The 26845-nt window shown below is 41.3% G+C and overlaps 1 pseudogene; it reads right to left on the bottom strand.

Annotated features, from left to right (window-relative positions):
* Positions 1-2392: 2392 nt before the first annotated feature.
* LOC112304405 (nucleophosmin pseudogene) lies at positions 2393-26634 on the bottom strand (annotated as a pseudogene).
* Between the last annotated feature and the right edge of the window lie 211 nt (positions 26635-26845).

The following is a 26845-nucleotide window of genomic DNA, read 5'->3' on the forward strand; positions in this document are numbered from 1 at the left end:
CAGGGGTGTATGAGGGATCCACACCCTCACCAGCATTCAGAGTTTGTTTTTTTTTTCTTTGTCTAGATCAGGGAGTCAGGGGCGTGGTCTGTGTTTTGGTCTGCAGACTTCACAGGAAGTCGTTCCCATTCTTGGGCCACCCACGCTGTATCTCTTACCATTCTTGCTCTTCTGTTTTCTGACTTCTTCTTCATTTTTTTTACTTTGAAATAACAACATATGTAATAGTTGTAATAGATCAAAGCATTTCAAATGACTAACTTCCCTCAGGTTAAAAAAATAAAGGGCTGATCCCCAGTCTGCAGAGATAAATAAGTGACTCATAATAGCCTGAATCAATGTGGGAAGATGGATGGGATAGAAAAGAAAACGAAGGATGAAGGAACCAGAGGAAAATGGCCAAAGAAATCTATTATCATAAGATGTGAAGAATATTGAAATAGTTTGTGAGGTAAGCTAAATATCTTCCGTGTGCACAGCAATGGAAAGAAATGTTATTTGTAGCGATACTGGGCTGTGAGCTCCTTTAGGGGGGGGTCGGCTGGCTATACAGAGTTAAATGACTTGTTAGAATAACATAATTTGGGCTGAAAAGGACATGAACATCCATCAGTTTAGATGTCATCTTAGAAATGATGCCATAGCTTTAGAAATGATGTAACTAATGCCCGGAGCAATTAAACTGCTTGTGCAAAGTCACAGAAGGGGCCGAGTGCAGACAGGGGCCAGAGCCCCATGCAGCACAGCCTGGTTTGCAGGGCGCTTCCTACACAGCTCTGTGGGGTGATTTTCAAAAGGATTTTTATCTCGAACTGTATCAGGTGTTTTCATTTCACACGAGGCCATGCACTGCTTTCCTCCGCATGCCACCTGCTGTTAGTCGGAAGCTTCTCAGTTGTTCTATGTTGCTCTACACCCCTGATTGGACTTTTGAGAATGGGTATTGGAAGGAAGGTGAGGTGTCGCTGTACAGAATCACGGAGGGTCTTGTTTACAAGCATCTTCTTGTCTTCAGATGTCAGAGGCTCAGAAGTAAAAAGAAGAGCTGGTTGTTTAAAAAAACAGATTAGCCAGAGTACGTTTTAAAATAGCAAGACTTAAAGTGATTCAATGTTAATTGAATATTGAGTAAGGAAGAGGTAGGGAGTTAATTGAATGAGTGAGCTTGGGGTTTCAGATAATTTTTTCATGATGTGAAGGAAATTACTTCAGAGTTGGACACAGATCGGGGAGAGAGAGAGGCAGCATGATCTTTGGAAGGGGTAAATGAAAGCCATTTTGTTTGGTGGGAGAAAAATAAGCTTGCTGGATGGTTGGTTGTTCCTTTAAGCTTGTAAAATTCTATTAAAAAACATTTTGTATTGTTATAGAAGGTTACAAGTTATCTGAAGAAGATTTAGAAGCTATGGAAAAGTAAACTGAACAAAATAAATATCATCTGTGATCTCATTATAGATACTCACCACTGACATTTTAGTTTATATCCTTTTAGTCTTTTTCTATGAGTATGTGCCACTTGTGTATTTATACATATGTATTAAATGTTTATAAAGTATAAGATCATATTGTTTAGTAACTTACCATCCAGCTTAGTCCATGAACACTTTTCCAATGTAATTTTAAATCACTAATATTCTGTTGTACAGATGTTCGTTTGTAAACTTCCCCAATATTATTTGCATCTTATGAACAGCCCTGTGATGAATGTTATAACTTTATTTTATGTTTATCTACAATTATGTCTTAGGTTATGTTTGGAATTTCAATGCCAAATGAAATCTAAATTTTAGGACTTTTGATTTTTGACAACTTATCAACCCAGAAAAAGTGTATCGATTGCCAAGTCTATGGGGCTCTCCATGTCCTTTCAAGAGTGAGTTCCATTATTCCTTTTTAAATTGCCTATTTGATAAATAAAAGTTATATATACTTATATTTTTTACTTTTTGATTATTAAGACATTATCCTTTTATAAAAAACAAATATTTGGGTTCTGTGTTTGTAAATTTTCTGGTCATATTCTTTGATTATTATATTTTTCTATTGGGGTGCTCATCTTTTTCTCACTGATTTTTTAAAACCTTATTAAAATTCAGAGTTTGTTTCACATATATAGATAGTTTTGCCTACTTAGCATTTCCATTTGTCTGACACGGCTGCTACTATGTCTTATCATAACATTCCATATATACTACAAAACCAAGTGAAGGGTGGAGTTCCATTTTTAAAAACTAAACAGTCATTTTGGACAACACATTCTTGGCAATGGAGCCCGGACAGCATTTATCAGACAAGGTAGGGAATGTTCTAACTCTGCATTATAAAAAGAACAGCCGGATATCAACTGTTAGAGAAATTAAATAAGATGGACATTTTTAACAAGCTGTTTAAGCTATTTTCTCAAAAGAGTCTCCCTCCGCTGCCAAAGCTCTTGAAGAGCCACATGGCCAGTCATTTGGAAGCAATTCTTCACATAATTGATGAATTTTGCTTCCACTTTGGGAGGAAAACCACCTTTTTCTACTTGCTTGCATATTTGCTTTAATGTCTTCTACAGAATTAGGTTCTTTTGGCATTTTAGGAGTTTTTCTCTGTTTTTAAAAAGATTTTTAACTTTTGATCTCAGTGTTGATGATTTTAAGTCATTTTCATTCTGGTTTGATTTTTGTGTATTTTGTCTGAAGTATGATATAGATTCCTTTCCTGGGGTTCTCCTTCTCCCTCTCCTTCTCCTCCTCCCCCTTCTTCTTCTCCACCACCACCATCATCATCATCACATCGTCATCTTCAGCAGCCAGTATGACTTTTTTGTGGAAGATATACTTAGGAGTTTCACCTTCCCTTCATCTTTGGACTCTGCATCTTCCTCTGACCAAGTGCCATCCATTCAAATGCACAAGCCCTGAACCTCCCTTCAGTCACAAGACGAAGGCGGTATTATTTCAAAGTCCCCGAGGGAAACCATTGGTTGTACAGATATTCTCCAAGTTGCCAGTGTTCCTTTAATTGGGCTGCCTTCCTAATTCATTGCTTCTGCTTTTGCAATTCACGTTTTGCACCAGTCCCTAAACTGACTATTCTTAAAGATGACTGGTGCTCATTTTCATCCTTATTCACCTTAAAATGATAATCATCGTCAGCTGTTAGTTTATAGCTGGAAGATAGTCCTGAGACCTCAGGGGGCTTGTGTTCATCTCCATCCAGTTGTCCGCGGGTGGTGGCACGCACGGGTGGGAGATGAGGTGGATGGAGACAAACTACGACTGTTCTAGGGGAAAGCTGTGCAGGACAGAATCACACCAGGGTTTTTGTGGATAAAAGTTGCTTTGTGTACATTAATCGTACTCACCTTTTTATTTTTTCTGTGTTCTCAATATTTTTTTCTCTGCTGGTCATAGGCTTTCAATTTTGTTGATATACTTTTTGATGATAGTGATGTTTGTAGCTGTTACTGTTTCTTTTTTCTTCTATTTGTTTAATTGCTTTTAGCTTTTAGGCAGTCAACTTTATTGCTCTTGTGATGTCTACCATTGGGATCGTACTTAGAAAGACCATGGCATCCTTAGATCACACAATACCTGCCCATTTTTTCTTCTAGTCCTTTTATTGTTTCATCTTAAATTTGCAATTTATTTTGGGGAAAGGTTTTATTTCAGGATGCAACTCCAAATGCTACATTCTAATTTCAGTTTGTAAATAACCGCTAGGATGGTTACTGACCAGTAAGTACTGTTATGTTTCTGTGGTGAACACATTTGCATGCAAACGTCCGTACCTGCTGAACATAGTTAACCACACCTGGGCCTGCAGCCCTACTGTGAGAATCACCAGTTAATCACTTAAAAGTCAAGACAGGCCTTGGGTTCCATAAATACTAAGTAAGAGAACCATCACCATAATGCTGTCTGGCACGCCTAAATTTATTTATTTTTGGCTCCTCAAACAATTAAATGTATGCTCATGTTGTGTGTTCCCTAAGGCCTGTGAGAAGAATGTATATATTTCAGTCATTTGTCAGCATCCACAGTCTGTGGAAAAAGTTATTCTGGGGGGATGATGAAGAGGAGGAAGCTTCTCAAACTCCTCTTGGGACTCCATGGTTCAGCCCCCGTACCAAGGGCTCCCAGATGGTGAGTTGCCGAGCCTCACACACCTCTGAGCGCAAACAAAGCATCTTCCATGTTGCCCATCTCCAAATAACACCAGCTGCAGAACAGATTGTTTCCTACATAGGAGGTAAACTTGGTCTTTTATTTTCCTTTCTTTTTCAGAGCTTCAAACATGAGAACACATTCCAATTGTTGGATTGGAGGACTATTCCTACAGCATGCAAATGCAGGCAGCTCTACTAGATTTGCAAACAGGCAAAAGAGGGCACATCTTGTTACTCTTGTTTTTGAGCTTCCTAAGATTATGTCTCATAAAATGAGACTGGTTGCCAGTCGACAGAGATGTTTTGCAGGTAGGTGACCAGGCCAGGGGAAAAGGTAGGCAGAGAGAGCTATGAGGCATCCCACACATTTGGGGAATGCTTCCGCTCATGTTTTGTGTTTGTGTTTTAAATTTTGGGAGTGACTCATAGGCACTTAGCAAAAGTTGACTAAGTTAACCTTATCAGTAATGAGGTGGCTGGACTTCTTTGCAATCAGACACCCAGCTCACGGGCAGTGATTGCAAAGAAGTCCATTTAATTGGCAGCCTGGTAGCCAGTGAAAACAATGTGGGTCGAGTCTCACTTTAACAAAACATACAGTACACTGAAACATACAATAGTTGCTATATTGTATCCAGACATTATTACAATTAAAAAGTGGTACATGGAATTGTTTGTTTTCCTTATTCACACAAAACAGATGCTCAAGATTCACTTTACTTAGACGTAGTAAATTAGGGTCAGATATGTTGAGTTAATTGAATACTTTGCGTTCTCTGGAAGAATAAATGTTATAGCAGTTGTCCTGCTCCTGCTGTATTTGAAAACAATAAATGGCATTCTTAATACAGTTGGATGTTTTCCAAATGCCTAGCTGGAGTTCAAGGGCTGCAAAATCAGATTCCTAAGTAGTGGGCTGGGAAAGTGCTGTGGAAGGAATTGTGTGCGCCCCTCCCCCAAATCCATGTGTTCAAGTCCTAACCCCATTGTGATTATACCTCGAAATAAAACTTTTAGTGCTAATTAAAGTTAAATGAGGTCTTAAGATTGGTCCCAATCCTATAGAATTGGTAGATTTATAAGAAGGACGAGAGATACCTCTCTCTCTCTCTCTCTCTCTCTCTCTCTCTCTCTCTGTCTCTGTCTCTCCCTGCCCATGTGTATGCACAGAGGAAAGGCTGTGAGAAGCTGTATATCTGCAAGCCAAGAAGACAAATCTCACAGACACCAACTCTGCTGGTTCCTTGATCTTGGACTTCTAGCCTCCACAAATGTGAGAAAATAAATTTCTGTTGTTTAAGCCACCCAGCCTATGATATTTTTTTTATAGCAGCCCAAGCAGACCGAGAGAGAAAAAAGAGATGGAGTGTGAAATACATTTCTGAAGGGAACCTGCAGTAAGTAAAGACTGACGGCAGTGGGCATTACTTTGTGAATAACCCTTTACAGCCGCAGCTTGGTGAACTCAGCATGGTCCAGTGGAGACGGGACCTGCCCGACAACATGAGGCTGGGCTGACCTCTCAGCATTGCCACCCGCTTGCTGCTATATGACCTTTCTCTGGGTCTCAGATTCCTCACCTGTACAAAGAGGTGATTGGGTAGGTTCTTTAAGTTCATTCAAGTACTTTGAAATGTCCAAGGGATATTGTATTTAATTATTGTAATATTCCAGTGGAATTTAGGTGTTTTAGAGTTCCCTTATGAGTAGATTTTTGGGGATCCTTTCTCAAGCGAGTGCTACTAGCTGACAAGGTGATATTGTTTTGTCTTTCAACCTGAAACTCAACGTGCATTTTGGGATGGGAAATGGTAAGGTCAGGAAATATCCCCCCACCCCGATACCTCTTTAGTGTGGCAGCTGAGTAATCAAAACACAACTTTTTATGCATCTCCATGTCTCTTTACAATTTATTTAGCAGGGCTTTCCAATAATTAAAACTATTATTGTTCTTTTTTCCAAAATGGCAAGCTGAACACCTCACAAAAGACAGCTAATGCCAACCAAATTTTCTGACAAGCTGCAAATATTCTAATACACACACAAGCGCACACACACACACACACACTCATTACTGTAAGGCCAGGGCCTCACGTGCTTTTTAAAATCACTTTAGGGAGCTGTGGCCCTATTGAACACTATCCGTGGGTTACCAGGCTGTCGACGCTGAGGGTTTGGAGCTGGTTCCGGGTGCACTGGGGGGTGTCTGCACATGGGGTGTTACATTACAGCTGCAGGGGCTGCATCCCTCACTGGAACTGGATCCTCAAACACAGAGCTGCACACGAGATTCCTGAGCCCTTCCGCATAGAAGGCCAGCACTATGTCTTTCCCAGTCTTGCTTGGTTTTGTGTGAAAGCTCCTGGATGTCCTATCAAAAGCAGCTAGTGCCTGTGAGTAGAACCTGCTGTGTATTTCTGGGGTTAGCCTAGGTTTTCTTATTTCCCCATGCACACTGAGTGGTGTTAGGGAAGGACAGCTCTCAGCGGGGCTTCAAGGCATGTCAAACGAAAGACGGGAGCCAACAGAGAGGGTATAGAGTTTCCAAAAATCTGGCCAGTGTTCAACCTATGGCCCTTGGGAGAATTATCTTCCTTCTTCGGGGTGAATAAAGACATAATCTCTATGGTGTCTAAATCTATTAAGGAGAGTCTGGGGAATGAGAAGTCCAGTTAAATTAGCTAATGTGGATTTAAGCCTTGCATGCATAAATGGCTTCCACATACACGATCTCATTGATTCTTAGCACAATTCTGCATTGGGTTCCATCTTTATTTATCAATTGAGCTCTGTTTACTATTCACCAGTGAGAAAAATGTGAGTCAGAGAAGTTAAATGGCCTGCCTGCATCACAAAGCTCATACCTGGCAGACTGGAAGCTTGAATCCATTGCTTCTGGCCCCTAAAATTTCACTCTTACAAGGCACAGAATAAAATGGAGTTCAGTGGGTTTGGGTGGAGGTGGAAAAACATGTTACATGTTATTTATCCTATTTTTCTCCAATCCATTCTGATTACCCCTATGAGGTCACTGAACAAAGATCTCCGCCCAGATTCTAGACCGTAAGATGTCCCCACCTCATAAGCACTTGTTGATTCCCTCACTCCCACAAAACCCAGCCTCTCTTCCTACTCACTGCTTCCTTTGATTGTATCACATAATTTGGATGTGAAGGCGGCAACAGAGCAATGCTGGCGGCTCAATGACTGAGAGAACCATTAAGAAAGGCAGAACACTGTTTTCCTGAAGAGAAACGTGACCTTTCAAAACTGAGACCCTCTAGATCAAGATAGTTTCCTACCTTTCCTGCCAATCCTTTTCCTTCTTTTTAATTTTTCCATTTGCCATTTTTCTAAGTCATCCAGTGAGGGGGTCTGAACTGTGAGAGCACGTTCCCATGCAGCCTCTTTATCAGTCCGTGGCCTGATCCAGCACCCACCCTCCATGTTCAGGGACTGTCTAGTAAGGATGTTTCAGATGAAATATTATTTCCGATAAAGGAGAAGGGCTTCTCCCACAGCTTCTCTCTCCAGTTTGGCCATGTTCCCAACGTAGGCTGCAAGTCTGGATTAAGTCCGAGTCAGGGTCACCACCGTCATAGCTTGGCCTCCGCTGTCCAGAGTGTGTTCCCACTCCATGCCACTGCCTAGCCAAGTCCATCCATGCCTCCAAGGAAGTGGGGCCAGAAATAAATATTATTAGCAAATGGACAAGTTTGGTGATTCATCAAATGTTTATGGCCCAGTAAAGCTCAATATCTTTTGGTGTTATCTCAATCATATTATTGTTTAGTTTCATTTTATTTAAATAATAGTATAATAAAAGTCATTAATTATTTAAGGGATAGTTGATCAAATGAGTTATTTTCCTGTGTTCCATTCAATCTTTCTTCAGCAAATATTTATTGAGCACTTACTATGCATTGGTCGTGTTAGCCATGGAGAATGCTATAAAAAGACAAAACAAAAAATTGGACAGAGATCCTGCTCTCATGGACTTACCATTAAACAAGTAATCCCACTAAGGATGCGTAGTTACAACTAGAGATTCTGAAAAATGGAAGGTGGGTCTGTGGCAGGGTGAAACAAAGGATCTTGCTCTCCTGGGATGAGTCAGGAAGAGTTCTCTGAGGTTATGAAACTAGGGCTATCTTCTGAATGAAGAAACAGAACTTTCCAGGAGTCAAATAGCATACAGTATGGGCAAAAAGAAAGAGCTTTCCAGCCAGAGGAAAGAGTCAGTGCAAAGACCTGTGGAGGGAGAGAGTAGGGTGCTTTCTGAGGAATGAGGGTCACGGCAGCTGAAACTCAGAGGAAAGCTAGGACAAGCTGAGGCTGGAGAAAAGGGGATAAACCCCAAAGGGCCTCTTAGACCATGTTAAATTTTAAATTGGGGCCACAGGACATATGGATTGCCATTGAAGGTGTGTAAGTGATTAGATATATTTTGAAAAGGAAACTGGATACAATGAGGGCCTTGCATGGATAGAGAGACAACAAGGAGGCTGTTTCAGTGACTCTGATGATGGACAGTGGTGTCTGGCGCTTGGAGTTAAGATACCAAGTAGTGGATACACATTTAGGCAGCGGTGGGTTGGATATGAATGTGAAAGAGGGAACAGTATCAAAGACAACTCCTAGATTTCTGGCCTATATGGAAGGATGGAGGTATCATTTACGGTTGTTTACTAAAATAGGACACCGGAAGAGGGGCCAGGTAGGAGAAGGTTTCATGAATTCAAGCTCTGTCTTTATATTATATTAATAATCAGCTGCAAGAAACAGAAAGTCCTACTGGAGGTGTTGAAATGGTTAGGGATGTGTATGACTCACAAGACAGGAAATCCAAGGCCATCTAAGCCTTGTAAAGAAACTCAATAATACAGGAGTTGGTGCAGGTTCTTTTCAGCTTTCTGGTCTACCTACCTTGATGTAGTCCTTCACCTTTTTTGTTTATCAGCTTGTGGTTTAAGATGGCTGCTGTGACCCTGCCCATGTAAATGCATCCCAAGGAGAAAATCAGATGAAGGGCCAAGCGGTGAAGGGACTTTATCCTAACAAAGATTTCCTTTATTATTTGGGAAGGGGCCCAGAAACTTTACTTATATCATATTGGCTTCAATTAAGTTTTGTGACCACCTGTAGCAAAATGGATGATTGGAAATCCAGCATTTTATCTTTCTTGCTTCTACAGGTAAAGGCAGATCAAGGAGAGGGGGCATGTAAATAGCTTTCAGGGTTAGCATATGTCTACCAGCCGTATGGAATTTGGGGTGCTTTGTGTCTCCCAAGTAGAGATTTCAAGAAGAGAGTTAGGTATATTGGTCCAGGCCTATTCTTTTTCCTTCTCTTCTTCATCCTAAGGGAAAGAGGTGATTTGGTGACAGTTTTTAAATACAACAAGTAAGGCCTCAAGTGTTCTCCATCTGCTCAAAACAAAAGGAAAGCAAAAAAGCCCTGGCCAACACTTTTGGTCAGCCAAAACAATGGTTCTTTAATATTAACTACCGGATTACTAGAAGTAGGTGACTAGGGGGACTTAAAATTACACACGATCTCTGTGTGCATCATGCAATGGGCTTCCTGACCTTTCATCGACCCAGCCAGCCTCTTAAATGGTGCATGAACCTGTAGCATCAGCTCTTAATGATGTGGCCACTTTGGACCACATCATAGACCTTAATGCACCAACTATAATGATGGTAATAACCTTCTTGCTTCAAGGGCCAAATCTCATTCTTCCCCACCCATTCTTTCTATGAGAGGAGATGATGAGATCAAGGATCAAGGGTAGTGCTGCTTCATAGGGCATGGTCACTGAGGAGGTGACTATTGATCAGAGGCCTGAAGGAAGGGAGGGAGGGTGCTGTGAGGACCTGTGGGGAGAGCAGAAGGAGTCCTAGGTTGTGTTAAGCAGTTTGATGTTGCATAGGGATGGTTTGTTGGAGAGTGTCTCAGGAAAGAAATGGAATATTAACATCAGACTCTTTTGTTTTTAAAGTTTTAAGGGAACTATGAAAATGATGCACAGGAAAAGTATATAATATGGGACTTGCCACATTTGAGCCCTGTCCCCTGTGAGCCTTCCTCCTCATTAAGCTGGTTCTAGAACTGCATCTGTACCAATCAGGATAACTTGTGTTAGGGAACAGAAACCTTGACTAGTATTTAGCTCACCTGAGTGAAGCCTGGAGGTAGAAAGTTCAAGGGTTAGTTCAACTCAACAACTGCTCCTTCATGGTGTTAAGATGACTCAGTAATTCCAAGCATTCCCCAGTGGTACCTCAAACAGAAAGGAAGGTGAAGGCCCAAAGGAAGCCCTTTTCTTTTCCACCTCTCTCTGTTTATCCAGGAGCAGATGAGCTCCTCTGTACCTTTCTGCCAGTGTCTCAGGGCTGGCACTGAGTCAGCTGCTCTCCCTTAAAGATTATCAGCAGACAGGAGTGGGGCCCCCATGCTTGACCTGCACCGAGGTTGTTTCTTCCTCCGGGGTTGGCAGGGGGAGCTTAGCTCCTCTGAACTTGTTGTGGTCGAACCAAATTAGTTTCTATTGACTATGGAGGGAGGGGCAATTGCTGTGGGATAGGTGACCTGTAGTGTCTGCCACACCAGCATATCCAAATTTGGTCACAGAAAAGATGACTATTTTCCTCTCTGTATTCGGTCTGTATTCAGGCCCTCACCGACGTATTTCCTGACAACATCTAGAGGATGGACTCACCCTGGCCTAATTTGGGTTCCTCCAGCAACTGACCTGGGGCAAGATTCAAGTGCAAGGAGTTTCACTGGCAAGGACATAGAAGTGACATATGGACAGAAGTGATACATGGACAGCCCATAAAGAGTGAATTAGTAAAATACCTATCAACTTGAGCAACTGAAACTTAATCCTGTGGGGAAATGGTAGAAAGCAAGTCTCGGAATTATTTTCTAGGGAGAGGAGAGAGCTGAGGTATTTACCCTCCAACTCCTTTTGGTTATTGGCTGATGGCTGCTCCCAACACTCTTGCCTGCACATATGGGCACAATGGTCTTCTGTGGTTCTCGAAAAACCTTCCAAGCCCAGAGATGCTGGTAATCACTGGTCAAGGTCATCCGAAGCACAAAGAAATGGTAGGGTCTGAGGGACATGGGAGGGGCAGGATTTGCTACACACCACACCTCTAAAGTATATACACCCCTCCCTTGAGATACATTAAAATACTTTAGTGGAGTACTTCTGGCTCACATCCGTAACTTTGTCAGTATTCACCAGAAGCTGCATGCTCCTTAAAGTACAGACGGGCCAGACTCTGATAATTTTATTGACACAGCATTCTGCACAATACTGTGTAGGAATGACTACTCTCTCACACACACAACGAAGTGGAGATTTGGCAGACCCCTCTCAATGTGCTCAGAGTCAGCCCAGTGGAAAAATTTAGTGCTCCAAATTCTAGAACCGTAATCACATTTTGGGTCTAGAGATTTCCTTCTGTTTCCTTTGAATCCAAATGAAAGATGCATAACAATTTTTAAAGTCTTTATATGGAGCATACGCTGTTTTGATAAATGTGGAATAATTCATTGAGGATGTAAGGAACGTTGAAGAGGCATCCTGAGAAAACCTTGCTTTTGATGTAATCTAGTTGGATGGGTTATTTTCTTTCCTCCTGCTCCCCACCCCCAGTTCATTTTTGCCAAAGTAAGTTTCCATATGTTTTATCTAAATGAGTCACATTCAGAGAAATCATTCAAATGATCTGTGGGCACAGATACTTTCCTTTCATTTGTGGCTTGCAGGTGGGTGGTTATAAGGAGTGGAAATGGTGGTGGGCTCTTCTCCAAACCTCAGATCCTGTGGCTTGCTCTGATTCTCCGAGCTTCTCTGCGTCTTCAACTTTATTCTATACCAGAGGGAAATAGCCTTAGTAAATTGCAAAGATTATTCAATTTCAGTCCACTTTAAGTACCCTTAAAGGGAGACTGCACTCATGACTTCTCAGGGGTTAGGCGATGCATCTTGCTATGAATAAAGTGCTGGTTGAGAGGTTTTAAATCACATTTGTAGCTTGGGAGACTAATATCGGAGGCAGTTCTCTTCCTAAAAAGTGATGCCGTCTGTGTCACTGACTGAACAGAGCACAAGGGGGGCGGGCGGGGAGACCAGAGCTTGTTTAAAGGCATGACAGAACCATTCAAAAGGTATCTTTCAAGTGACATAAACACCTTACCCAGGTTAATAAAGGCCCTCATTACATTTTATATTATGAGCCAGAGGTGCAGTTGTTCTGCCTATGGCACTTTGTATTGGTCACCCTGAAAATACACAAATCTGAATGCACCTGAGGCAACATATTTGATCTGTGCTTGAAAAAAGAGGTCTCTGTTGACTGAGCTTAATGCTCTATTTGATTTTCACCCTTCTAATCAAAGGTTATCTTTATGCACGAACATTTATGGAGCACTCACATCTGGATGGCCTGGATATGGTTTCTTCTTAACATTTTTTCCCCATTTTGGTTGATGTTCTCAAATGAATGGGTATATTGTCCATTGTTTTGTGGATTTCATTGCTACTTGGGTTCAACAATCTTTGTGGTCTCTTGCAAAAGACTCAATTCAATTGCACACACACTTATTTTGCACTGATTTTGTGCCGGATGCTGGGATACTAAACTAGCCAGTCTGTCTGGAAACCTGCACAATTACTAGGCTCTCACAGAGACCACCCACCACTTATTCTCACTGGCATTTCACTTTGTTCCAGAAAGTGAGCGAAGAAAAAACAGAGAAGCAAGAAAGGAAAGAAGGAAGGAAGGAATTGGGGCTCTAAAAATCTCAGATCATTCCACATTGAAATCACGTCTGTGATAAGAACATAATTGAAGTGGATGCAAACACCTCGTCTTTCCCTTTTGTGTCTGCGAACGTCACTCTGTTGGACACATTCCACGTTGTGGGCAGTGTGCAATCTCAGCTCTTCAAATGTTTCTAAAATTGGCGAATGTGAAGTTCTTTTATGGTGATGAAGTAGCTCATGTCCAATCCTGGCCGTTTCATTTGTGCTTCAACCACCTCAGTGGCTTGGGCGGAAATCCGTGTCTCGCTTCCCCTTCCTTCTCCCTCAGTTCCCCTGCTGGCTGGGTAGGGTTCCTGCAGCAACCACTCGGTGAACCCCTGTTAGGTTCACTCATGCACGGACCCAGGTGTGTGGAAGCTTATTATGATCTGCATAAACAACAGAAGTAGTTAGGGTCAGTGTGTCTGCCTAGATTGTCAGTGTCATTTTTTAAATGTATTTACTATTTAGACCCTCCTTAATTCTAAAGGAGCTTTGCGATGAGTTACAATAAAATAAAGGTAAGTAATTAGACTCATATAACAGGGTTAAAAAAGTGAAAACTTACATAACATATGAAATGATAAACCTAAGCTAATAATAGCTATTATAATTCAACACTGATTTTAGTAGTGGGTTCTTAAGCAATCCAAGTTTTAAAATGTAGTGAGGGACTAAGCTTTCATTGCCCGATGAGAAAAGAACACAGACTAATTAATTCACCAGGAGGTGAGTTTTCTCTGCAGGTCACTAATTCTCAGTTGGTATTCATTACACTAATTCTTGCTTACGGTCAAGGACTAACTATTGACCACTTTTGAAAAGAAGTTTTTTGGTTCATGAGGAAGAATCAGGATGCTTTTTAGTTTTCACTTCATCTGAGCTGCATCTTTTCTAGGCCAGAAACATGGACATGAGCTTTGGGCAGGAAACGTGACCGTTGGCCCACTTCATCTCGGGCCAAGGAGGTTTGCATCTCGGGCCCTTAGAGCCTTCACCACGTGTTTTTCCTGCGAGGGTATCTTGTTGCTGTTATGTGGCTACCTGGTTACATGCGACAGCCTTCATTAGAATTCTTTTTCCCCCCTGAAGGAAGTTTTCCTTTCTTTTTTCCCTTTAAATTATTTTCTCAGCTTTATTGAGATAGAATTGACACACAACACTGTGGAAGTTTAAGGCATACGGCGTGATGATTTGATACGTATTTTACAAAATGATTACCACAGGGAGGTTAGTTAACCCCTCCATACCTCACGTAACTGCCTTTTTTTTGGGTGGTGAGATATTTAATATCTACTCTCTTATCAACTGATGAGTATATAATACAGTATTATTAACTATAGTCATGCTGAATTTATTTGTCTTATAACTGGAAATTCATATCCTTTGACTGAAATCTCCCCATTTCTCCCGTCCTCCCAGCCACCGGCAGCCACCACCCCACTCTTTGTTTCTATGAGTTTGGCATTTTTGTATTCCACATATAAGTAAGCTCATACAATATTTGTCTTTTTTTGTCGGACTTTTTTCACTCAGCCTCATATTCTCAAATCCTTCTGTGTTGTTACAAATGGGAAGATTTCCTTCTTTTTATGGTTGAATAATATTCCTTTGAATGCATATGCCACATTTTCCTTATCCAGTCATCTATTGACGGACACTTAGGCTGCTTGCATGTCTTGGCCACTGTAAATAATGCTGCAGTGAACATGGGGGTGCAGATACGTCTCAGAGATAGTGATTTCAGTAAGAGATTCTTGAAATTGCCTCTCCTGACTCACCCCCAGAGACCCTTGGAATAAGAATTGGTTGCCTCGTTGGTGCTTAGGTCTGTCCCTAAAAGTCTCTGATTATTTCCTGGGAAAAGTCCAGGCCTACTGAACAACTTCGGCATCCTGCAAGGAGTGTGGTACTCTGTTCCCCAAGAGATCATGAGCAATGTGGGCTACTGCTGGATGCTGGTACGCCAGGTGCTCGGGAGATGAAAACAGAGCTTCTGGAGAGACCTTCAGAATTAGGTTTCATTTCATTTCGGCACTCAGTGCCACAACTAATTTTGGTAATCTTTAGTGCTTGACAAAAAAGTTCTTCATCATGAATATTTAGAACATTGAATTTCTAAGGCTCTGCCAAGTGCAATGACATCACAAGTGAGTAATACTGTATGTCCCAGCTTCAAAGGCTGACAAACAGTTTGGTGAAAGCAGCAAACCGAGGCTGGCTCAGAGCCATTCATGCAGCAGACATAGAACCCAGATGTCAAATGTCACATATTATTTAACAACAAAAGCATTAAAGCAACAGAACATTTTACCTGGATAGGTGATACTGTCCCAGGCATCAGAGAACCCAAGAAGGAAAGATCAGAGATTAAAAATACATGAAAAACATTTAATAACTTTCAGAACATATGGAAATTAATGATATTCAGAGCCTGCAGAATATCAAGAGTTTTCATCTTAAAATAATCTTCCTGCTGATGCACAGTCACTGGACAGCTCCCAAAATGCCACAGAAAAAATTAGATGTGAGGGAAAAAAAATAGCAGATTTCTGAGAATCAGAGAACAAGGTAGTAATAAAGTAGAATCATTGGTAACTAATTGAAGAGACAGTAATATGGAGATAGCACCAGACTGGGACTTGGGTCCATGCCCCAGTTTTCTTCTTAATCATCCTAATTAGATGTGGACAAGATTTGTGTCTTTAATTTCTCTATTTGTAAGGTGGGGGGTTTTATTAACTTTCAGTGTATGTTTACATCTTTAAAACTGTATAATTGGTGCACATGAAAAAGACTCAGTACCCAGAATTACTTCTATCAAAAGAACTCTACTGAAGTGGGGAGAGTTTCTCCCCAGACAACCCAGTGTTTGGAAATCTATTAAGAATTTGTAGCAGAAGGAATGACTGCTCAACTACCACTACACCCCACTGCCTGCAGAACAGAACGTGGGTGAGGAGAAGACAGGGAAAGAAAACAGAGAGCCAATCCATGGGCAGCTTATATGTAACCACATCACCCGCTTATTTTCACCTATTTCTGCTTGAAATGGGGATTACATTGAGTAAAAAGGTTTAGTGGGGCTTGTGCAACCCTTAATCCCAGCAGTGAGATTTCATGGAAGATAGACTTCTCCAGTTTAAGAGAGAGAAGGAGTAGGGGGGTGGGAGGGAGAGACAGAGAGAGAGAGAGACATCCCTATGTCCCTAAGGTCTGGGTGAATGCTCTCAACAATGACATATCTGATTCTCTTACACTCATTTACTATAATTGAATCAGAGCTTCAAAATCCTTGAACTCTGTCTTGCGTTTAACCCCGAGACCTTATTGGCAAGCAGGATGCCTTCTAGAGAGAGGACAAAACCAGAAAGCTTTTAGCTGACCCTGGACTCAAGAGTGATAGACCTCGTTCTAACAGCTCTGAGACCTGCAAAAATCACAAGAGTGTTGGGAGGTCACCAGTAGATTTTTGAATTATTAACGCATGTTTAACAATTAAAGAAAGACATTGATAGGCTATCAAGGCAATTAATTATTTAGTTGTACAAAGTAAAGAAGGGAAAAGAAGCTAAGAAAAGTGGGTATGAGTTTTAGGCTGCAAAGACAGTTATGCATGAAATGTTTGTCTAAAACTTTACTTACCTGCAATCAAATCACATCTGACCCCAAGCCCTTAGCCCACAGGGCTAATGCAAAAATTAATCTCAGCTGTTATTAGCATCTTTTTCTGCACCCTCTTCCAGAGTCATGCAAAAGTCCTTATTGAGAAAGGTAGGTCTTATATGAAACTGATGCTTGGAAGCCAAGACTACATAAGTGGGTCTGGCTTTCAGGGACTCTGCTAAAACTGAGGTATGCTTGGGGGCAGGAAAAATCTTGCCAAAGTCTCAGATTTCTTAGGCTTACCCCTTCCCTCCTTTGCCTCCAATCCGGAAAGGAAGCCAGCTGTGTGTTTGGGAACCCAGGGGTCCTCCACCACTTGAACACACTCAGGGCTATCTCATTTCTCTTCTTTCCTGCAAAAGCCTTAACTTGTCTCTCCAATTCTCTTTAGAATTTTCAAGAAAGAGTTCTTCCTTTATTTATTCTGGAAATATTGTATCAGTCTCTTCCCCAAACACCTCTTAACTCACCAGAGGCTGGCAAAAATTGAACTTCTGGAAGGCAAAAGTTAATTACGTTTCTCCTCTAATGCCAAAGATGTAACTGAAGATTTTAGACAATGATTTACATTTTTTCTTTTCAGTATCTATAATCATTTGCATGTTTTTAATTAGATTGTCACATGATGTCAACAACTTCTAATTCTTTAATGGGAAACATTGTGGATTTGATATTGTTTAAGATTGTCAGCTATTTTGATATTTACTGTAGGGTGTATTAATAGAGTGAATATGTTCAGTTGATGCCATCAAATGGAAATATGGAACAATGATTTGTAAATATCTAGTGGTGTTATCATGTATAAACTGATCAGGTATTGGAGCAAGGATCTCCAGGACAGAGCCCTCAAAACTACTTAAAATAAATCTTACTTATTTTAATAAACTAAATGAAAGTACAGTGGAGAGAGAAAAGATCGAGTTCAAGTATCAATTGCTTACAAAACCCTGAGCTTGTGAGAGGTGTTTCTCACACTATAAAAAAGGGAAATTGGGCATGGGGCGGAGGTGAGCAATGTGGCCATAGTAAGCCAGCGAGGCAAGAGACCAGGAGCAGAGATGTGGCCTGCACTGGTCAGCGAGTGTGCGCACACCAGCTGGTGACACACCCTGAAAGGCTGGCTGTGCCCACAGGGGATTGGCGGCTCCCCGTCCACCTCCCCCCACCCCCGTCTGCCTTCTGAGCTCCAACAAAGATGCTAATGCAAGGTGTCTGTTGTTTAAACCTGCAGCTATAGTCTCTCTCTGTGTCTTATTATAAAATGCACAAAGAAAAGCCCTAAGTAACCCTTCAAAAGTGCATGATTTATTTTCTTCATTCTTTCCTAGATGGTTTGACACAAACATGAAGCTATAGTCGTCCTCAGTGTCTTATTATAAAATGGACAAAGAAAAGCCCTAAGTAACACTTCAAAAGTGCATGATTTACTCCATTCATTCTTTTCTAGATCAAATTTGATACCTACTGCTCTTTTTTCCAAGGCTCTGTTTGGTATTTATGATGGCAAGCAGAACACATCGCCTTCTGGGCTCTCGCACTGGAACTGGGATGTATATTGCACTACAGGCAAGAAGAGCAAAAGTATTTTGTGGTAGCAATACAGTGCCCTTTTGGTCTGGCCATTGGGACAAATCAGGGCACACAGACAAAGCTTTACCTCTGAAAGACACCTTCAGTGATAGTTACGTGGATCGAAAAATTGTTATTTAACTTACAACTTGGAATGACCACTATCAGGCTTTATGGCTAAGTAAGATGCTCTGGAGCGTCTCAGGTCTCAAGTCTGAAAGCCTGGGAGTCGTTCACTGGCCACCTGAAAGCTTCCCCTTCACTAGGGGAAGACATGGTCTCAGCCCCAGGAGAACAGGGACATAGCAGAAGATGCAACTTCGCTTTGCGCGCCTCGATATTCCGATGGCGAAAGAAAATGACACACGTAATTCTCTCAGTGCTGTAAAATTTCCACCTTATTATTTATTCCTTTTATTTTTTTAAGAAGTGCACACTTCAAGGCCATCTTCTCAGAGACTGAAAAGTTGGACAGCACACCATTTCCTCATTACAACTGAGTGAAATATTGAGATCTGTTCACTGCCTGGGAGATGGGCATGAATTCCCATCGGATTAAGATGATTAAGAACATGAATTCTGGGGTCAGCCAACAGGGGTTCAAATTTCAGCTCCACCAGTCAGTAGCTCTTTGACTTTGGGCAAGTTACTATATGCTCTGCGGTCAGGATAAATGAGTTTATATATGTATAAACTACACACACATACATAAACATACTGTCTATAAATGAATATACCTGGCACATAGTTAATTCCACATGTTTGCTATATATTTTAGAAACAGAAGTAAAGTTTTGCCTATTTGTCTCAAAAATCTTAGGGACTGGCTTTGAGTCATTGTAAATAAGTTCTTGATCAACATCAACCATTATAAATAAAACACAAATGACTCCTTACCTGGAAGCTAAACAAGCACTAGGGGTAGAATTTCAATGTCCTGTTTAGATTAGCAATTCACTTCTGATCCCTGGAAAAGATTTGTTCATTTCTGATCAATTTATCTTCAAGAGGAGGTAGAGCTTTTCTAAGTGTGGGTTTATTGAGGTCAATTATAGAATTATAAAAACTTGGATATAATAAACAAGTTTATCTTTTCTCCTTTAATTAGTACTCGTATTTCTTCCCCCATATCTGCAAATGAACAGACATTAAAATTTCATCATGTTTCTCTCACTTTGCAAACCAAGAATCACTAACAATAAAGCAAAGCACAACAGCAACAAAAAGACACCACAAAACACACACAAAAAAATTAGAGACCTTTTCTCTCTCATTCACAAAATTCTATTGTTTTCTTTCTCCATTCACTTCCTCTGGTGTATTCCACGCCCAGCACATTGCAGGTGTTGACCAAGAAGCCATTACAAACGTTCCCCGTGAACCCTCCTCTAATTTAGCTCTCAAGCTATGAGGCTACCTTAGGAAAAGACATGTGGGATTTGATTTCTTTGGCCAGCCACTGTTCTGGAGCAGGAGGTAAGACACAAAATAAACAATCAAACACAAAGAACCTGGAGAGACGAAAGAATGCGGAGGGAAGATAAGAGGTTTTTGTTTCATCTTAAAACGATGCATACAATCAAGTGCTTTTAGTGTAATAGGAGCTCGGGATTGATTAAAGTCCTACAAAAAGGTGGATGCATACACAAAAATAGATTTTAGTATTACTCTCTGAAATAGGTTTGGGCTAGTGTATGGGGTATTGACAGTCTGATGGACTTTACCACAGGGCAGCCAACAAAGGCAGAGATTTGGAATCTGGTACCATGGGGAGGGTTGGAGGGCGGTACAGATGGTAAGCCTGGTATAGAGAAGGGGAAATCAAAGCTGTCGTCCTATATTGAGAAGATGATTCGGAAACGGAGAAGTAAATTTGTTCCCTGTGACTCTAAAGGTCATAATTGTCATATAGGTGGAAGTTTTGGCAAATTAAATTTTAACTCAGTATAAGAAAGATTCAGGAAACAATTAGAAATATCCAGGAAGTAGATCCAGTTGCTTTGGGACATAGTTGATGTTCTTGTCAAATTAGCTCCTCTGACCAATAGCATTTAATCATCTATCAGTGATGCTTTAGAAGATCACATTGAATGCAAGGTAGGTTTTGCTAATCTCTGAAGTCCCTTGAAACTATAACATTCTGTGAATTATAAAATATTTTAAAAATCAAGATTTTTATGCCAGGGACAAACAAATTGCAGCCTAAGTTGCACAAAGGAAAAATGCATGTGGCTTTTCAAAAGTAGGATAGAAAGAAAATTGGTGTGTTTTCTCAGTCTTCACTGGGTATGTGCGGACTTCCTCTATGAGCATTTATTAGGCACCCTTTACATGCATAGAAAAACCTCCTGTGGTGGGCAGATGTCATGATTTTGGGGGGACACAGCATGTGAACTCCCTCCTTATGGTTTTGGGAATTCCTTTACAAGCCTGGTGTGGAGGTTAGTCCTACTTCCTAGTTACAGAAACTAGTTTCAAGCATCTAAGACTTACAACCTGGAATCCACAAATTAGAAGCACTTGTTGGAAATTTGCAAGGGTTCTGAGGATTCTTCTCAAGGGGAGCAGGGGTTTCAGGAAGAGGTCCTGGAGCAGCGAAAGCTCCAGTGTTTGGGGTGGGGCACGTGATCCAGGTTGTAAGTCTCTGTGGGGCACAATGTAGGTAGCATCTAATGCCTGCTGGTCGTTCACCAGATCTGCAAAGTGATTTCAGGCATTGTCCCGGAAGGCAAATTCCTAAACCTCATTCTCCAGCCTTTCCAAAATTTCTGTGAGACAAGCAATATCTTTCAATAATTTCTTCTTACTTATATAAGTCAGTGGACACTGTTGTTTTCATATGTTGTTTTCATATGACAACCCTGAATGATACCTCGTCTGGCACCAGGAATGGTTACAACAACTGACTTTCAAGAAAATAGGGGAGTCTGGAATTTTTTTTTGTATGTCTTGGTTGGGGCTGAAGACTGTGAAAATCCAACTCCTTATTTGTTTTAGATAAAATAGACACCAAAAATATGTGTGGATATAGAGATGTATACACATGCACATACATTTTTACTTTGAAATAGGGAATATACTATCTTTATTTTTTCTTTTTACTGTTTGACCTTTTTCACCTGTTTCTCTCCCACCTATCCATCGTCCACCTCTGGCGATCACCAGCCTGTTATCTACATCTGTGAGTGCGGCAGTTTTCTTTTTCCTTCTTTCTTTTTTTAGATTCTGCATGTGAGAGATAATATGGAATGTCTTTCGCTATCAGGTTTATTTCACTTAGCATGATGCCCTCAAGGTTCATCTTTGTCACCAATGGCAATATTTCATTCTTTTTTATGCCTGAATAATAATTTATTGGACATTTTATGTATCCCTTCACCCATCAGTGGACATGTAGCTTGTTTCCATGTCTTGGCTACAGTAAATAATGCTGCAATAAACGCGGGAGAGCACGTATTTCTTTGAGCTGGTGTTTTTGTTTTCTTCGGGTAAATACTCAGAAGTTGAATTGCTGGATCCTATGGTAGTTCCGATCTTAATTTTTTGAGGAACCTACATAGTGTTTTCCACAGTGGCCGCACCAATTTACGTTCCCACCAACAGTGCAGAAGGGTTTCCTTTTCTCCACGTCCTCTCCAGCACTTGTTACTTCTTGTCTTTCTGATATTAGCCATTCTAACCTGTGATATCTCATCATGGTCGGATTTGCAATTCCCTGATGATTGGTGATGTTAAATGTCTTTTCACGCACGTGTCGGCCATCTGTATTGGCCAACAATTGTGAAACAATTGTGAACCAAGTAACAACTGGGAAGAACTCTGAAAGACTTCCTAGTTTTAGACCTTCTAAAGTGTAAAAATTGGTTTAGCAGTGACTTCTCAGCTAGATAAAGAAAGAAAGAATATAATGTTACATAAATTAAATGTATTAGTATAGGTGCTCTTACTAATAATGAGAGTTTTGGACTCCATGCGCAGTTCAAGTGGTGGGGAGCGGCTCCGACTGGTTGCTTGTTCTCGTGCTGGCTGATGTTGAGGGGCCAGGGTTCTCTTGGCATTACATAGAAGAAGAAATCCCAACTCTCTGAAGATGAGAATGGTGGACTGGGTCTATCATGTTTAATCTACATATCCTGATTACTGTATTTTACTGTGTATAATACACAGGGGTCTTTTGCCCAAATTTTTGAGGGAAAAATAAGGATGAGCATTACACATGGGGATCAGCACTAAAACGAGGGTGTGCATCATACATGGCAAAATACATTAAGTCCCACTGATGAATATAGCAATAAAATACACATCACTTCTGTAAAGTCCTATAGAATCTGCTCTCCATAGGCTGAAGATTTAGTGAACGATGTTGAAGTTTAAATGAGTTTTCCATTTTGAATGTGGAAACCAGAAGGTGGTTATGTAGGTACCACAGACAGCAGAGCTGGCATCAGAACTAGAATTTTCTCATCTCCAGCAGGCTCTGGTGTGGTCAGCTGGTCATGGGGCAGTAGGATAGAAAAGAAGGGCAGCCCATTAAAATATTATTTAATTTGTATAACTGCACAAAGGCAGACCTGGTGAACAGAGACCTGACTTGAGCGACCAGGATAGAGGCACAGCCCCGTGTTGTGCTCGGGTCTCAATGTATAAAGCTGACTGAGTAGTGCCGTGGAGAGCTGACGCCAATGAAAGATTTTTGTTACTTACATCTCCTGAGGGGAGGATGCATGCCATGCAGGGCCACAGGGGAAGCACGAGGCTTTCTTGCTCTAGAGGCAGAAGCAGGAGAGGGGGTAGATCTTGGCCACAGCCCTTACTGGGGTTTCTGTGGGAAAGGCAAGTCAGTTCTGGGTCAACAGTTTACGGTTGGCCAGTTTGAATAATGTCAGTGGGCTCTGAATTTCCTGGCACATCAGTTTGACTTTGCCAAGTTTTATTTTCACCTTTGTTAGGATAGATCTCGTGTAGTCCTTACTCTGTTGTAGGCTTGAGACTGTAAACGTATTTTGTGGCTACGTCCTCAGTTATGAGAGTACACCTATGATCCACTTGTCAGTTGACAGAATCCTTGTAATAGATTTTTGTCCTGGAGTGGTGGTTATTATAGTAGGAAGAGTCAAATTGAAGTTTTAGAACTCATTCTCCCTGCTGAAGCAAATGAACCCCAAAAAGCAAAAAACCAAGAATGCCAGCCCACCACTTCGGCAAATCTCAATGTTAAAGGTCACCATCAAACACCGAAACGGTGCAGGGATGGTGATCCTATTACACACCCACCCAACTCACTGGTCTGGCTTATGCTAAAGATGGTTTGCTTGATCCGGAAGAATAGCCATTGCAGCTTCTGTTCCAATGTGATCTCTTAAGGCAAGCAGCTGACACCTCTAGTTATAGGTATGCAGCTATTAACACAGTGAAATCCTTTTTCTCCCAGGAGTCAGCAAACTTTTCTTACAGAACCACATAGTACATGTTTTAGGTGTGTGGTCCCGTGTGGTCTCTATCACAGCTACTCAGCTCTGACACTGTAGGACAAAAGCAGCCATAGACAACATATAAGTGAATGTGTACAGCTGTGTCCCAGGAAAACCTGATTTACAAAAATAAGTAACTAGTCTCTGGGCGTAGTTTGCAAAACCACTGCTCCATCTCAAGAACCTGAAAACATAAAAAATGATTTGCTTTAACCAGGATAGGACAGTGGCAATCTTTACCAGTGAGGCCGGGACAAAGGGTGTTCTAGCAACAGATTCATGCTGAGGCCAGAGCAAGTCTCCTTCAAGATCATTTCAGCCCTAAGATTCCATGGCTCTTATGCAAATACTTCTGCCCCCTTTTCATCATATTCCAAGGTGCAAAAGGAGATACTACAGCACCTTACTTGCCTGTTAAAAGTTTTATTTTTCCACCAGAAGCTAAAGAAGTACATTACACATTTCTCTCAGAATGCTGACTAGAGACCACATTGCACCCATACAATTAAAAGTTTCCATTTTAGTGATTTTCCAAAACAAAAAAACCCAACCTGATCTAAGGTGCCTCAGTAAATTCACCATTAGAAACAAACTTCTAGCAACCCATCCTTCTAAAAGCGAAACAATGAAGTCTGCCCCGTCCAACACTCTACCACATCCATAGTTCTTTTTCTGTGATTTTCCACAGTGCAAAGATAGCCCATAGGCACTCTGGTTGAGAAATCAGGTCTGCTGTTTCCTTGGAGGACACCAGATAGGCTATCTTATTAGTAGACCTTGAGACACAGATTTGAATGGGGATGAAGCTGAGTTTTTATTTAGTTATATGTTTCTAAATTTCAAATATGAGAGCTCTCCTGCGTAAAAGAAGGCCCAGGCTATCACCACCTTGCTAACGATGTTTCTCTATTGAAATCTGATCTCTCCCCCATAGAGACTTGCCAGGGGTTCTGAATTACTGTGTGACGAAGCTATTAGTCACTGGGAAACTGCTAATGTGTCCCATTTAAACAGGCACACTGGATTTCAGACCAGCACAGGGATGGAAAGCAGAGCTGACAGCTGCTCCGTCAATCATCTCTCTAGACTGTGCCCTGCAGCTGTTTAGCATTATCACTTATTTACTGTTTAAAATAGATACTTTATAACAATAATTCAAAAGCCAACATGGCCACAAAGGGGAGAAAACTGGCCCTTGAGGTCTGGGGAAAGTCTGTGGTCGGATATATGATGAAACTTAGGTTGTTTGAATACATCTCATTACTCACTCTGAGTGGCCCTTAGTCGGCCACATTAAAGTGATCAAGCTCACCGCAGAGTGACTAAATGGAAATATACAGCCCACTGTGACTTTAAACCCTTCTCATGAAATTAAAGTGCTTCAATACCTAAGAGAGATTTCCCTGATTCCTAAGCTCGATGGCTATATCTTAAATGGCTTACCTTTCAGTCTTGGTTCTTGTATACTAATTAAGTTTCCTGAACGCTGACTTCTTCCATAAGAAGAAGTGTATCAACCCAGTCAGTTTTTCTCTTAAGCCAATTTGTGACAAAATGTAGCAAGTAAATTACAAGAGAGGGAGAGAGAGAGAGAGAGAGAGAGCGCTGAAGATGACAGTGATTTAGGCTTTGTTTACATATAAACTGGCTTAGGAAATTTGAGCATTTCGGTCATTGTCATGACCGCTATAAATCAACATAGGCGAATAGACAGTGGTGAGATCCATTTCACTCATTAAAACGGCTGTGCCGTAGCCCAGCATCTTGTGAATATAAGTTGGACCCAGATTTAGATTGCGTTTGAAGGCTGACTAGCTAACCACATACACTGGAACTAGGCTACGAAACTTCAAATAAGGTATTCTAAAGTTAATTTCCCATTCATTAACCAAGGCAGGGGGAAGGGAAAATACAATGGGCGAAAAATTGAGAGAAAAGCTTCTCTTCGTATCTGCCCCAGAGCTAAAGAGCTTCTCCTGGTTTCTCTCAATGTCAGGACTAGAAATTGAAGTGCACAAGAATTGGGGGAAATTCCACTGGCATTATCAGGCAGTCAACCTTGGTCAATCTATGTAAACCGTAAAGATAAAATAGAAAATTTGGGGTTTTATGTACAGAAATCAGCTGCTAACTGAAAAATTATTTGTGAGTGGATTAGACAAGGATTTATGGTATCTATTATCTGTGATTTATGGTTTAAATTGCTTTCTGTTTACATTTGAAGGAGATAATCTGCTTTTTTCCCCCAATGGATTTAGTTGCGATCAGATGTTTTCTTTTGACTCTGTGAAACTTGAACTTAAAGCAATTGCTCAAGAAATCTTGAAAGTTGAATATTTTTGAAATTAAATGTATGTTTATTTTCAGAAAGAGGAAATTTATTTTGAAAAACCCAAGTGAAATGAACATATTTAAATACCCAGGGCTTTAGGATACTCTCATTTGATGACACTCTAGTACACAATTAGATACCTACACTAGTTTTTTTGTGGGGGGCCCTGGAAAGTGGTGGGGGGGTACTAGGGGGTGGGACCGACATGTGCCTTGCTTCCCCTGATCTCGCCAGCCCTTTTTCTCCTGTGTTTTCATTATCTCGGGAGTGGAACTCTCAGTGGGTGAGAAAGGGAGCGCCATTGGCACCCCAGGCACTGAACATTAACCTCCAAGTATGGGTAAGGGCGATTGGAACTGTCGAGGGTGGGAGAGAACAGATAGATGAAGGAGTAGTGGTGCCATGTGAAAGCAGAAGTTTCTGTCCCCAAACCCATCCCTTCTGTGGGCCAGAGTCCTCACACATCAGCTGTGCAGCCTTTGTGCTCCAGTTACGGCTGAAACTGTCACTTTGCACACTCAGGACTCACGGACTCTGTGGCCATGTGATCTATGAGCACTGTGCACTCTGGGCCAGGATCCCGCATGAGGGCATTTGTCTGCATCGTCACGGAGAGGTTCATGGTTAGGGCTACAAAAAGTGACCCAGGTCTGGAGAACCGTTCCAAGCGTGGGAAATGTGGCTCAGCCCCCACTCGGAAAAGCCAGTGGGGAGGGAGGTTGGCGGGCAGGACCCACGTCCATGGATAAGTTCTCCAGTGGGAAATCAGGCCTGCATTGTACCCAGACTGCTATGAGACTTGCTCTTGCTAAAACTCCCTCACCCTGAATTGA

The sequence above is a fragment of the Desmodus rotundus genome, chromosome 1 (assembly GCF_022682495.2).
Source record: "Desmodus rotundus isolate HL8 chromosome 1, HLdesRot8A.1, whole genome shotgun sequence".
NCBI classification, from domain to species: domain Eukaryota; kingdom Metazoa; phylum Chordata; class Mammalia; order Chiroptera; family Phyllostomidae; genus Desmodus; species Desmodus rotundus.